At 41.6% G+C, this 13,407-nt stretch overlaps 2 pseudogenes; both read left to right on the top strand.

The window, feature by feature from the left end:
* The first annotated feature begins 953 nt into the window (after positions 1–953).
* Positions 954–1,679, top strand: LOC149141909 (uncharacterized; annotated as a pseudogene).
* A 76-nt stretch (positions 1,680–1,755) lies between these two features.
* The window catches only part of LOC149141908 (glucan endo-1,3-beta-D-glucosidase-like), a 29,618-nt pseudogene continuing 17,966 nt past the window's right edge, over positions 1,756–13,407 (top strand).

Genomic DNA, 13,407 nt, shown 5'->3' with positions numbered 1-13,407 from the left:
TGTATGAATGTATTAGTGTATTTGGTTTATTTCTAATCCTAAACTAGTTATGAATGTGAACATCTGTCTTTGTGTAGTGTTCTTCTCTTGTCTCAAGTAGCTGTTCTCTTGTCACAAGTAGCTGTTCTCTTGTGATCTTGCAGGAAGTTGTAGCTGGATAAGCAAGAAGGCAAGTAGCTGTGAACACCCAAAGAGAAGGGAGACCGGATCGAGGGACAAACGGAAGACACCGGTAAGTCTATTGATCTCTCTTCTTTCACATTTCATAAAGGAAGAAACCAGTATAGCTGTACTCGTTTGTTGCTAAGGCACTGTCACACCTTAGGTGGATAGGATCGTCCTGCATAGGAATTTTTCCCCACAACACCAAGATATGGATCAGTGGTATCAGAGCAGGTTACAAATCCATGGCAAACAAGATTCACATAGTAAGTGTGTAATGGTTTTGAAGGTGTCTATTTGAATTTTCAAGGTTTATTGAGATGGGTTTGTTGGTCTAAGAGCTTAAATGTAAAATGGGGCAATTAAGAGGTAGCAGACAAGCCATTTGATTCTTCCTGCATTTATTGTGGGATGGTAGAAGAAGCCTCCAAAGAGAATGATAAATGGGGTTAGTAAAGAACCTGGCCTCCTGCAACAAGAAGACTCGTGACAGAGAAATCGAGCTTCTCAAGAGATGGCCTAAAGCCCAAACCCACATTTTTTATCTCGACTTCAAGAAGATCTGGAAAGGTATCTTTTATTGCATCTAGCATGTAGTCCATGTCTAGTTGATCAAAAAACTCACTTCTCTGATTTCAACCCTTGACTTCACCCTCACTCAGCACCACATCTTCTCAGAAAGGGTGAAGTTGAATTCCTTGCAATGGAGGATTCTGAAACAAGAATCAAGAATTGGATTCGCCCCCTTTCTTTTCCCTTTGAAAAAAATTGGGGATTGGTAGCCAGGAAGCATGAAGACTACTTTTTCCCCGCTTCAATTCCTGGCCATGGTAGAATCCAATGGACACAGTGATGACTTGAGGCTCACAATTTAGCCACGCACCATGGAGTGCCAGTTAAGCTACAAAGAACAACAACAACATGTCACTTGACATTTGTGTGTCAAGTCCCTGTTGCATGATGATGATTAACTCAGAGTCAAGAAATGGTGAAGGTGACACCGACAAAGTTACAATGCCTAAGGCATTGCGAGCCTCACATGATTATCATCGTGGTTCTGGCACTAACAGTTTTCAAGACAAAGGACCCCACGATAAACACCAATTTCGTGACACTAGAGGGCCTGAGCTCCAACATCGATCTGGCCATGGTGAAGCTCCACCTAAACATTACTGTCGTCACAGAAATTTTGATAAAAGAACCCCAACAAGGTTTCCAGCTTCAAGCTTAGTGACAACACCACTAACATCTTGTACCATGGCTCACTAGTGGGGCAGGCACTCATCCTCGCCAAGAAAATCAAGGCTGACAATACCACCAACATGAAGGTCTCTATGACGATCTACATAGATATTTTTCTCTATAATTCCAACTTGATGCCCGATGGGATGTCTATTTTTGTGCCCATAAGTTCCTCCACCAAATTTGTAGGGAAGGTTGATCTGTTGCATATTATTAAGAAGTTGGTGTATCCACTACCGAGGGGAGCTTCTTTACTTCACGCCATGGATCCTTGAGAAAATATTCCTATTTGATACAACTATTATAAACACCCTTAGGACCTTAAAAAAATGTGTGGATGGTGTGAGGTTGATGGCTAAAATATTTGAAACATTGTCTCTCATTTGTCGCTCCAATTCTTTGTTTCTTAACAAGGATTTGAGTGTTTATAAATCCTATCAAGGCATCTTGAGAACAAGTATACTCTTAGAGAAAAATGGAGAAGTCGCAGGTGAAAAAAAGCATATTTTGGATCAGTTCAATAAAGCTTATGGAAGCATCGACCTACATAACCCCTTCATGGAAACCTAGCAATGAAAGAAGAAAGGATAGGAAGCAACTTGCAAGAGCTACAAGATTTTCCAATAAATCACTCCTTGTGTTCGAGAATTTTTTGAGGAATCCATAACTTCAGGGCTCAATGGGAGCTTTGAAGGGAATGCACTCCTTTATGATAACAAGTGTGATGGATTAATCAGTAGAAATGTTGCTCAAAATTGAGCAAATTCTGGCTTGGGAGTATATAATGATCACCATTTCCACTTTGGGTACTTTTGTTATGCGATTGTCGTACTTGCCAAGCTCAAGCTCAACTGTAGTTGGGATCTAAAATTCAAGCCTTAGGTTTATGACATAATGAATGATTTCATGACTTAGAATCCTAACAAGTAAATTTTATACCCACAGTTGTGGAATTTTTTAACTATGGAAGCTCCATTCATGGGAAAGCGGGATCACATAATTTACAGATGGGAGAAACCAAGAGAGCACAAGTGAGGCAATAAATGCTCACTATTATGCAACACCGTTAGGATTAGCACAAGGTGATACATATTTAATTGCTACTAGATTGAACTTGGATGCATTAGGATATGATATGTACAGATGCCATGTGGCATGTTCCTTCAAACAACATTGTTTATGAATATGATTTATTGAAGAAAATTGTGTAGTGGGCGTTATATGGGAAAACGAGCAGGACATTAGACTATGGTTTGCACCTGATTCTTGGAGAGAATGCAATGGGAATCTGATCAAGGTGGATATTGGTGGCCACCCACCTATTCCACCTAGACCTCGATTCGGTTTCATCTGTTTCCTTGTTTATTTTAGGATTTACTAATTTTAGCAATTTTTTGGGTCTTAAACTTTCAGAGCAGTTTTGTCCCCCTAAAGGACATTTTTTTGAGATCTGTGATAAGCCCATAGCCATAGGTAAGATATTGCTGCAAATATTGTAGTACTTGAATAGACCTTTCCAACAAGGTATCATACACACAAAACGGAGATAATATGACCAAGTTACAACCCCGAGAAGTTGGCTGCCCAACTAACCTCAACAGGGCCCACAAACTCGTGGCGTTAAATCTCTTGGGTTAGGGTTTTGGTTGTTTAGGGATTTCTCTTGTTATTCAATAATAAATATGCCCTTGAGCCTCATTGTAACTTAGTTCAAAGGCATGTAGCTTCCACATCTCTTCTCAGAGATAAGCTACTATCACCCGAGCTAGTTGATTTCCATTATGTCTATAAGAATAGTTCAGTGTTTTTTTCTATTAATGAACTGAAGTGTCATTTCTACTGCATCTCTATATTTATGGTTACATCAATAATTTTTGCATTCCTATTTAATTTCGGATAAGTGGTATCAGAGAAGTCTTCTCTTTCTTTATTTTTCTTTTCATGTCCCCAACAAGGTCAGGGTATAAGGAGTTAGGGCTCGATCTTCTTGAACCGTTACAAGACTAGCCTCGTAAACCCCGATGGCCTCCCATGGCAGAAGAAAAGAAACATGAGGGGGTGGGAGATCCTTTCAAAATGTTTCTCGAGGAATCCCTAGAGTGACAAAGGAATACGATGATGGATAAATTTGCCCAGATCCTTCAACGACTACCCACATGCGACACATCTTCATCCAGCAGCCACTTTGGAGATGTCGCTCCTTTTAAGGTACAAGTTAACTTCAATATTCCCATATTTGAAGGTCAGGTAGATGTAAACGTTGTAGATAAATGGTTAAATCTATTGGAAGGATATTTTTCAATTCATGACTTTTCCAAGCGGGAAAAGATTACTATTACACTTCTCAAAGCCACCCCACACATGAAAGATTGGTGGGAAACCTACTATGAACAAAAGGATAAGAGTGAACCCTTGTTGTTTCAATTGCACCCACTTGGGATTCTTTTTGAGACGCCATCAAAGGACAATATTACCCTGTCGGGAGCTACGAAGATAAATACATAAAGTGGACCACACTACGGCAGGGAAGGGAACAAGATGTGTTAGAGTTCACAAATGTTTTCCATACCCTTCACGCGAAGCTAGGTATAAAGGATTATGAGCAGAATTTGGTACTCAAGTATCATGGTTTTTTACACAAGAACATCCAGGACGATATGGAGTTCCTGGACATTTCCTCTCTCGACATGACATACTGATACACTATCAAGATTGAGTAGAAGTTTCAACAAAATAAGCGTGACTTTGGATCTGCGAATCTGAAGCAAGGGAAAGGAGCTCCCAAACCACATAGAAAAGGACAGAGCCAAGGTGGGGTTATCCAAGACAACCCGTCGAAGCCACAAGAAAGGAGCAACACCATGAAGACAAAGAAGGACATGGGAAAATGGTGTGAGTTCCATAAGAGCTCCACTCACAACAAAAGTGAGAGTCAGGCCAAGCAGTCACTAATGGCCAAGATGAAGGCCTCCGAATTAGAAGCATGTTCCAACTCTAGGTTAGAACCCAATAAGGGGAATGAAAAAGTGAAGCAGACCATTGATGCGGAGCCCAGTGCCATGGTGGCCACCACCAAGATCCAAAAGAATGAGCCTGAAGATCCAGAGGAGGGGGAACACCTCTTCCACTCACAAATGTGGGTGAAGGGTTCTCCGCTACAGTTCATTGTCGATGGCAGGAGCCAAAAGAACCTCATTTTAGCATAGGTCATGAAGTGGTTGGGCCTAAAGATTACAACACATCCATAGTCATACACCATCGAGTGGCTTCACCAAGGACGAGATCTCTGTGTTAGCCAGTAGTGTGGTCTTCCCTATAGCATCAAGCCCTTCATGGATGAGGTATTATGTGATGTTTCTCCTCTTGAATTTTGTGATGTATTATTAGGACAACCATACTTCTGGAAGTGACATGTTGTATATGAGTCTAGACCTTGCTCTATGATTATTGCTTTGGCTAATAAGTTGTACAGGATACCGAAGGTAGCCCCACCTACCTCCATCTCTTTCATCACGACAAAGCAATGTAATAAGATCATTTCCTAGACCAGGAAATTTGTTTTCCTTATGATTTGTCCTCAGGGCAAGAAGAAGGTTGTGGTCACAGCTTCTAAACAGGGCTCCTCCACACAATAGCAGCAGATGGACAAGGTCATGGAGGATTATAAGGACATTTTCATCTCACTTACAGGGGTACCTCTACACTCTCAGGTCAAGCACTCCATCGATCTAACCCTGGGTGCATCATTTCCCAATGGAATGATTTATCAACGCTTTATTCTAGAGAACAATGAGCTCAAGAGACAGATTCAGGAACTGTTGTAGAAAGGGCACATCAGGCTAAGCTCATCACCTTATGGGAGCCTGACTATATTGGTATAGAAGAAGGATGGGACCTGGAGACTCTATATTGACTATTGGAAGATTAACAAGATCACTGTCTAGAATAATTACCCAATCCCACGGATTGATGACCTTCTGGACTAGCTCAAAGGGGCCAAATATTTCAGCGAGATTGACTTGAAGGTAGGTTATCACCAGGTTCCTATCGAACCCTCCAATGTGTGGAAGATTGCCTTCAAATAGATGGAGGGCCTTTTCGAATGGTTGGCCATGCCTTTAGGGCTGATGAATTCCCCTAAAACCTTCATGAGATTGATGGAAGACATCTTGCAACCCTTCACCAATGCATTCGTGGTGGTGTATTTAGATTATATCTTGATCTTCAACCAAAGTTAGGAAGAGAACCTCCACCATATTTGACAGTTCCATCAAACCCTGTGACAACACAAGTTTTGTGCTAACTTGGAGAAATGCACTTTTGGCATGACCCAGGTTCAATATCTGGGGTAAATCATTGATGAGCAGGGGGTACATGTGGACCCAGCCAAGATACAATTCATTCAGGATTGGCTAGCCCCAACCAGTCTAACAGAGCTCTACATCTTTCTGGGTCTTTCCAATTTCTATTGCAAGTTTGTGTTGGGGTTCTCTCATTTGACTTGGCCTTTAAGTAAGTCACTAAGGGAAGATCAAAAAAATAAAAATTAAAAAATTAAAAATTAAAAATTAAAAATATATATATATATATATATATATATATATATATATATATATATATTGGTCTGAAACCCAACAACTAGCGTTTTCCGAGTTGAAGCATCGGCTCTACTCTGCACCAGTGCTCACATTACAAGACATGTAGTAACCGTTTGAGATTGAGACAGATGACTTCAACCATGATATTAGTTTAGTTCCTACTTAGTAAGGGAATATAATGGCTTACCATAGTGAGACACTTTCAGACTCCCACTTACGACAAAGAAATGTATTACATTGTGCAAGCCTGCCATCAATGGAAGCATTACATTCTGGGGAAGGAAACGATCATCCACACAGACCACCGACCCTGTAGTTCATATAGACACAAGGGAAGTTGTAGAATGATCGTCATCATAAATGGTCCACCTACGTGCAACAGTTCCATCTGAACATTAAGTACAAGAAGGGCAGCACCAACAATGTTGCAGATTGCCTCAGCCGACCACCATTCATAGCGATGATCATTGTGCTCGACTCCTATGGACACAAGACTTTAGAGTGGCCACAACTTTACCATATCGATCTAGAATTTGGCAACACATACCAGACACTCCTAGAAGGAAAGAAAGTTCCAAATTTTCACCTTCAGGATGCACTATTATGCCACCTAGGACACATATGTGTTCCTTCAAGAGAGCGTGCTAAGATGATTTGGGAGGTGCACTACAGTTAGGTCATTGGACATTTTGGAGTAGAGAAAAAAGTGGTAGTACTACAGAAATATTTTTATTAGACAAAAATTCGTCAGGATGTTAGGAAGTACATTAGATCATGGACTGCCTGCACCATTTCCAATCCAACCATAAAAAAGAAAGACCTATATACTCCTCTACCTACTCCTAGTCGACCTTAGGAATCTATCTCCATGGATTACATATTGAGCCTTCCTTCTACTAAGCACAGCAATGAGTGTGTTTTCGTGGTGGTCGATAGATTCTCTAAAATGGCCATCATGGAGGCCTGCAAGAAGAGTATCACAGTAGAGGCCACTGCTAAGCTCTTCTTTGAGCGAGTGAGGGTACACTTTGGGATCGCATAGTCCATTGTCTCAGATTGAGACAACAGATTCTTGAGTGCATTTTGGTCAAGTCCCTTGTCGATGTTGAATACAAAACTTACTAAGTCCATGGCTTTCCATCCCCAAACTAAGGGCTAAACAGAGGTTTTCAACAGGATGATCGTACACATTCGACGCATGTAAAACTCAAAGAATCCATGCACATGGGATAAAAGTCTCCCCTATTTCTTACATGACTACAATAGAGCTCTCCACAGCTCAATGGACACAAACCCCTTTCAGGTAGGGTTGGGATTTCAACCATTATGTCCCATTGATGTGGCCATACCATTTGCAGCCACTCAAGCAGATTCGACTCACATCCAGTCTAAAGCCAATAGGGCTAACACCTTCATTGAGAACATTCAACACATACATTAGCAAGTCCATGATATATGGGACAGAGCCAATGCTAAGTATAAGTAGTTCCATGATCAACATCGAGTGTCGCACAAGTTCCAGGTGGGCGACAAAGTTTGGCTACATTTGTAGAAGGAGCGCCTTACTAGACCTCACCACAAGCTTCACCCACTTCGATATGGGCCATACATCATCACCAAGGCTATCGGTGACAATGCCTTTGAGCTCAACATCCCATTGTTCTTGGTCTGCACCCAGTGTTCATTGTAGACCACCTTTGGCCACCCTTTCCACCATTGTTGGACACATCTGATATTGCAGAAAGACTAACACTAATAGAGCTCAACCCGGACTGCATAGAACAAGACACAACTAATCATCTCATGACAAGCAAGTCAAGAAAACTCATGAACAGAGGATCCATCTATATCGAGTTGTCAAAGCAGGCCAACTCCTTCACTGGGTGAAGTGGTTCACCGAGGACTAGGTTCAACAGAAATTTTCTCACCTCATGGAGGCTCTACACGTAATGGGGGCCATTGCTTCCTAATGGGAGAGGAATGATCCAGGTAGATATTGGTGTCCACCAACCTATTCTACCTAGACCTCTAGTCAATTTCATATGTTTCCTTATTTATTTCATCATTTATTATTTTTAGTATTTTTTCGGGTCCTAAACTTTTGGAGCAGTTTTGACCCCATAATGGCATTTTTTTTAGGTTCGACACATGCCCATAGCCATAAGTAGGTAAATGCCTCAAATCCTATAGTTCTCAAAGAGACCTTTCCAACTAGATATTGTACACGCCAAACAGAGATAATATGACCAAGTTACGACCCCAGGAAGTTGGTCGCCCAACTAACCCCAACGGGGCCCACAAACTCTTGGCATTACATCTCTTGGGGTTAGGATTTTGGTTGTTTAGGGTTTTCTCTTTGTAGAAAATATGGTGATAGGTTAACCCGATAATGCAATATAAATCAAAGCAGAATACTATAGCCTACTTTTATTATCAATTTGCGGAAGCTTAAAGATCGAGTTGAACAATATAACCAGAAGAAGAAGAATCAATGGCACAATACACATAAAAATACTTTGGGGAAAGCCTCAGTTAAAAACCCCACACTATTGTATTATCATACATGGTGTAAATACATAGGAATTATACAAAGCCTTAGCTCTCACAGCTAGCTAGCTCTAAGTACAATCCTCACAGATTCTCACAGGCAATCTTGGCTTCTCTCCAGCCTTCCTCTCTGCACTCCAAGCTCCTATTTCCTTACGTTGTTCCTTGTGGATGATTATCCAATTACCAAGTGGAAAACCTTCAAAACTATGCAATCCTCAAGGATTAATCCTTGATTGCATGCATGAGTTTTCTCCATGAGAAAACACATGCAACTGATACATTGTCCTTGAACTTTAATCTCAACTGGGTCTTTCTCATAATAGACATAAATGAGTTTCTGATGAGGGAATCTTTAGTTAACTGGTGTAGCACTAGTTGAGTGCATTAATGCATCAACTAACTGTTAACTCACTATTAGTTCCTCAAACAGTTTGGAATTAATTTAACTGGACTTAACTGAGTAAACTGAGTTAACTAATTACAACTCAAATATAACTCAATCTTATCCCCTTAATTTAAGGGATAACTCCTGCGTGACTTCAGAAAGAATTCTAACTTGAATTTCTCCAACTAATTAATTTAAAATAAATAAATTAATTATTTCCAAGTATTTGTTAAGACTAAAATTGATTTTAATTCATAATTTAATTCGAGGACAAATTAAATTGGAATATTCTTGTTGCCATATTTCAACACTCCCTCTCAACAAGAAAGGGATTATCTACCACCCCGGTCCTGTCTCTATGGAACTCGAATTTACACTTTGACAATGCCTTTGTCAAAATGTCAGCATATTGCTCCTCTATCAAAATATACTATAGCAACATGATCCTCCTTGCTACACAGTCTCTGAGATGATGATATCGGATGTCGATGTGCTTGGTCCTATCATGAAATATTGGATTCTCAAAGAGTTTGATACAACTCTGATTATCACAATAGATCACAATTGGATCCATCCTCTAATCAAATAAACCAACTAGGATTTTCCGCATCCAGATGGCCTCACATGCTGCCTGACTTGCAACCATGTATTCTGCCTCTGTCGAGATGAGTGCAACCGACCTCTATTTCTTGCTGTACCAAGAAACTGCCACTGACCCAAGGTTGAAAATCCCTCCTGATGTGCTCTTCTGATTTGATGGACTCCCTGCCCAATCTGCATCAATGAAACCGTGTAGCTTCAGTCCCTCTATCCATTGGTACCATAATCATACTGAGATGTGCCTCTGTGGTATCTCAATACATGCTTTGCCACCTTCCAAAACATCTTGGTAGGCTGAACCATCGCTTGACTCAATGGGTTCACTGAATAGCACAAATCTAGTTATGTGTTCACTAAGTACATCAATGAACCCACAAGTTGCCTGTACATAGTAGCCTCTACCACTTCTCTTGAAGTAGCAACCTTCTTCCTCCAGTTACCTGCTAGAGGAGTCTGCATGGGCTTGCACTTCTCCATGTGGAATCTCCTAAGTATCTTGTTGGCATACTTTCCCTGAGACACAAACAACTCCCCATCCTTCTGCCACACTTCCATGCCAAGGAAGTAATGCATGAGACCCATGTCTTTCATCTCGAATTCTCTTGCAAGGTCCTCCTTGCAAGACACGATCAACTGATCATCACTAGTCAATATGAGATCATCAACATAAAGTATGATGATTAACAACTTACCTTTCACCACGATGTGGTATAGGTTCGCATCTGCTTCACTCTTTGTGAAGCCCAACCTAGTGAAGTAATTGTCTATCCTAGTGTACCAAGCACGAGGTGCTTGCTTTAGCTCGTACAATGCTAACTTGAGTCGGCACACATGCGACTCATGATCGAAGGTCTAAAAACCTTTTGGCTGCTCTATGTACACCTCTTCATCAATATAGCCATTGAGGAATGCAGCCTTCACATCCATCCAATGGATCTTCCAACCCATCAATGCTGATAGTGCCAACATAGATCTGATAGATGAGTACCTTGCGATAGGAGCAAAAGTCTCGTCATAGTCAATCCCCTCGACCTGTGAAAAGCCACGGGAAACAAATATTTCCTTATGCTTCTCCACACTACCATCAGCAGCTTGCTTTACCTTGTAAAGCCAACGGGAACTCACAACTGACTTGTTCTCCAGTCTCGGAACCACGTCCCAAACACAGTTACGAACTATGGAGTCATACTCCTCCACCATAGCATCAACCCGAATCGGCTATTGCACTACTTCCTCAAAGGAATATGGCTCGGTATCAACGCATTCCCCAGCAAGGGCCATGTACCTAGTGTACCTCTTAGGTGACCTCCTCTGTCTGCACTGAGAAGATGGTGCTCCCACATTCTCTCTCGCATCCTCGAACAATCTGTCAGCTTCCCTTGTGTGCTTCCGCCCATCTCTGGAATACTCTACTTGAGTAGATGTATCCACCCCTGGAACCTCTGCATGTGGCTACTCTACATCAATCTGATGCTCCTCCTCCTTAGGAACCAATAGTTTCTCCAAAGCCTATAGTTGGAGCTCCCTCTCAAGGGAAACTCGCATGGCCTTCTGCTCATCAAACTTGAGATCTCTGCGAACCGCTATCCTCCGACTGGTAGGTGAGTACACCCGATAGTTGTGAGGTGTATCAGTGTACCCCACAAATATCCCCAACTCTGCTGTCGTCTCAAACTTCTCCGTGCATCCTTTGTCACATGGAAATATACCGATGAGCCAAAGATCCTGAAGTGACCCATATCTGGTCTCTTACCGAAGAAATCATCCTCTGGTGTCTACATCCCAAGTATGTGATGCAGGCTTATATTATGCAAATAGACAGCTATGTTGCATGCCTTAGCCCATAAGTGAAGTGGTAGGCCTTGGTCATGCAGCATTGCCTGTGCTTCCCCTACAATAGTTATGTTCTTCCTCTCGACCACCCCATTCTGTTGTGGGTTATGAGGTGCTATCAACTCTCGTTTAATTACTTCCGTTGCACAGAAGTCCTTAAACTCTTGAGAGACATATTCTCCATCGTTTTCTCTTCTCAAGGCCTTGATATTCTTTCCTAACTCTTTCTCGACCAAAGCTTTGAACTCACAAAACTTTGTGAAAGTTTGGTCTTCTTCTACATGAAATAAATCTAGCATTTATGAGAATAGTCATCAATGAAAATCACATAATACCTTTGCATCATTGTGGATGCCGTCGAGAATGGTCCACACAAAGCAGTGTGAACTTGCTCTAAGATAGCCTCTGCTCGACTGTCTCGATCAGGAAAGGAAGACTTGGTGCACTTTCCCAAGGTACAGCCTTTACATGTGTCAACTTGCTCAAGTTTATCTTTGGGAAGTCCTGTAGATATCTGCTGCATTATCTTTAAAGCCCCATGATGCAAATGGCACAATCGCCTGTGTCACAACTCGCCAATATCTTGGCTTTGCACCAATTATGATTTCGTACTCAATGCTGCACAATCATCTACCTCTAGTTTATAGAGATTCTTCACCCGAATCCCTATCCTCTTGGTCTGACCCGTGGCTATGTGTCTTAGGAACGCCTTTCCTTTACTGAAGACAACATCATAGCCTTTGTCCTCCAACATTGCGATCGATACCAAGTTCTTCTTTAGTCCAGGCACAAACATCACATCTGTGAAGGTGAGAGGAGCTCCATGCTCCCTATGAAAAGCGACCGTGCCCACTCCTGAAACATTATGCCTTCCATCGTCACCCATCTCTATGTGCATCTTGAGGTCTTTCTCCTCCATGGCACTGAATAAAATTTTATCACTGGTCATATGGAATGAGGCTCCACTGTCAAGATATCAGAGACAACCCATCATTAGTGACACCATGCATGCGATGAGGGTAAAGTCCATTTCAAACTGAGAGGCTAATGCTTCACCTTTTGATCCTTCCAAGGATCCCTTTTTGGACTTCTTCGATGGGAAATTAGTCGCGTAATGTCCCATATTGTGACAATTAAAGCATCTTACTTTAGACATGTCACCCTTCTTCCCTCCATGAGAAGATTTCGATTTGAAATGGGAAGCCTTCCCCTTCCCTTTCCTTGCCTTACCTGCTAAGGCTAGATTTTCTTCATCATCATTCTTGGATGAAGAACCATCTCGTGTTCTCCTCCTGATCTCCTCCTACATAAGATCCAACCACAGTCGTTCCCAATCTGGTAGTTTCTCCCTTCCATTCACATAGTCCTGGTAGCTATTCCAACTCTTTGGAAGGCCAAGGAGAGTGAGGCTCACCATATCATCATCGACAATGGTTATTCCCACACTACCAAGCTCATCTCTGCAAGTGGTGAGCTTGTTCAGATATGTGGAAATAGTATCGCCCTTCTCCATCTTGATTATTCGAAGCTTATCCTTGAGTGCCAATTTCCTCTGGTCGCTACTGTTCTAGTAGAGGTTATTCAATGTCTTCCACATTGAAAATGGAGTATCCTTCCCATGGAGACTCGAGACAATATGGTCTCGAACTCCCTCAAGGATGATCTATCTCGCCTTCGCCACACACTTCTTCCACTCAGCCAACTCTTGTGCATTAGTTGAAGTTGGCTTTGGGATTTCTTGATCAATGAATTCCTTCAAGCCATTGTCTTCTAATATAACCTCCATTCTATCTTTCCATGCGATGTAATTCGAGCCAGCTTCCAAGGCATACTCAAGTCTCAAGCCATAGAACACCATTAGCCAACCTTGAAGTATGATATGAATTCGATTTTCACCTGCAACCTTGAACTTCAAACTTAGAATTCTCTTCTCAATAAATTGTTCAGAGCTTTAATACCATGTAGAAAATATGGTGATAGGTTAACCTGATAATGCAATATAAATAAAAGTAGAATACTATAACCTACTTCTCCTAT

Source organism: Pinus tabuliformis, chromosome X (genome assembly GCF_031772625.1).
Source record: "Pinus tabuliformis cultivar Carrire ecotype Pingquan chromosome X, CPIR1, whole genome shotgun sequence".
NCBI lineage: Eukaryota > Viridiplantae > Streptophyta > Pinopsida > Pinales > Pinaceae > Pinus > Pinus tabuliformis.
The sequence above is the reverse complement of the archived record's forward strand: the minus strand, read 5'-3'. Positions and strand labels throughout refer to the sequence as shown.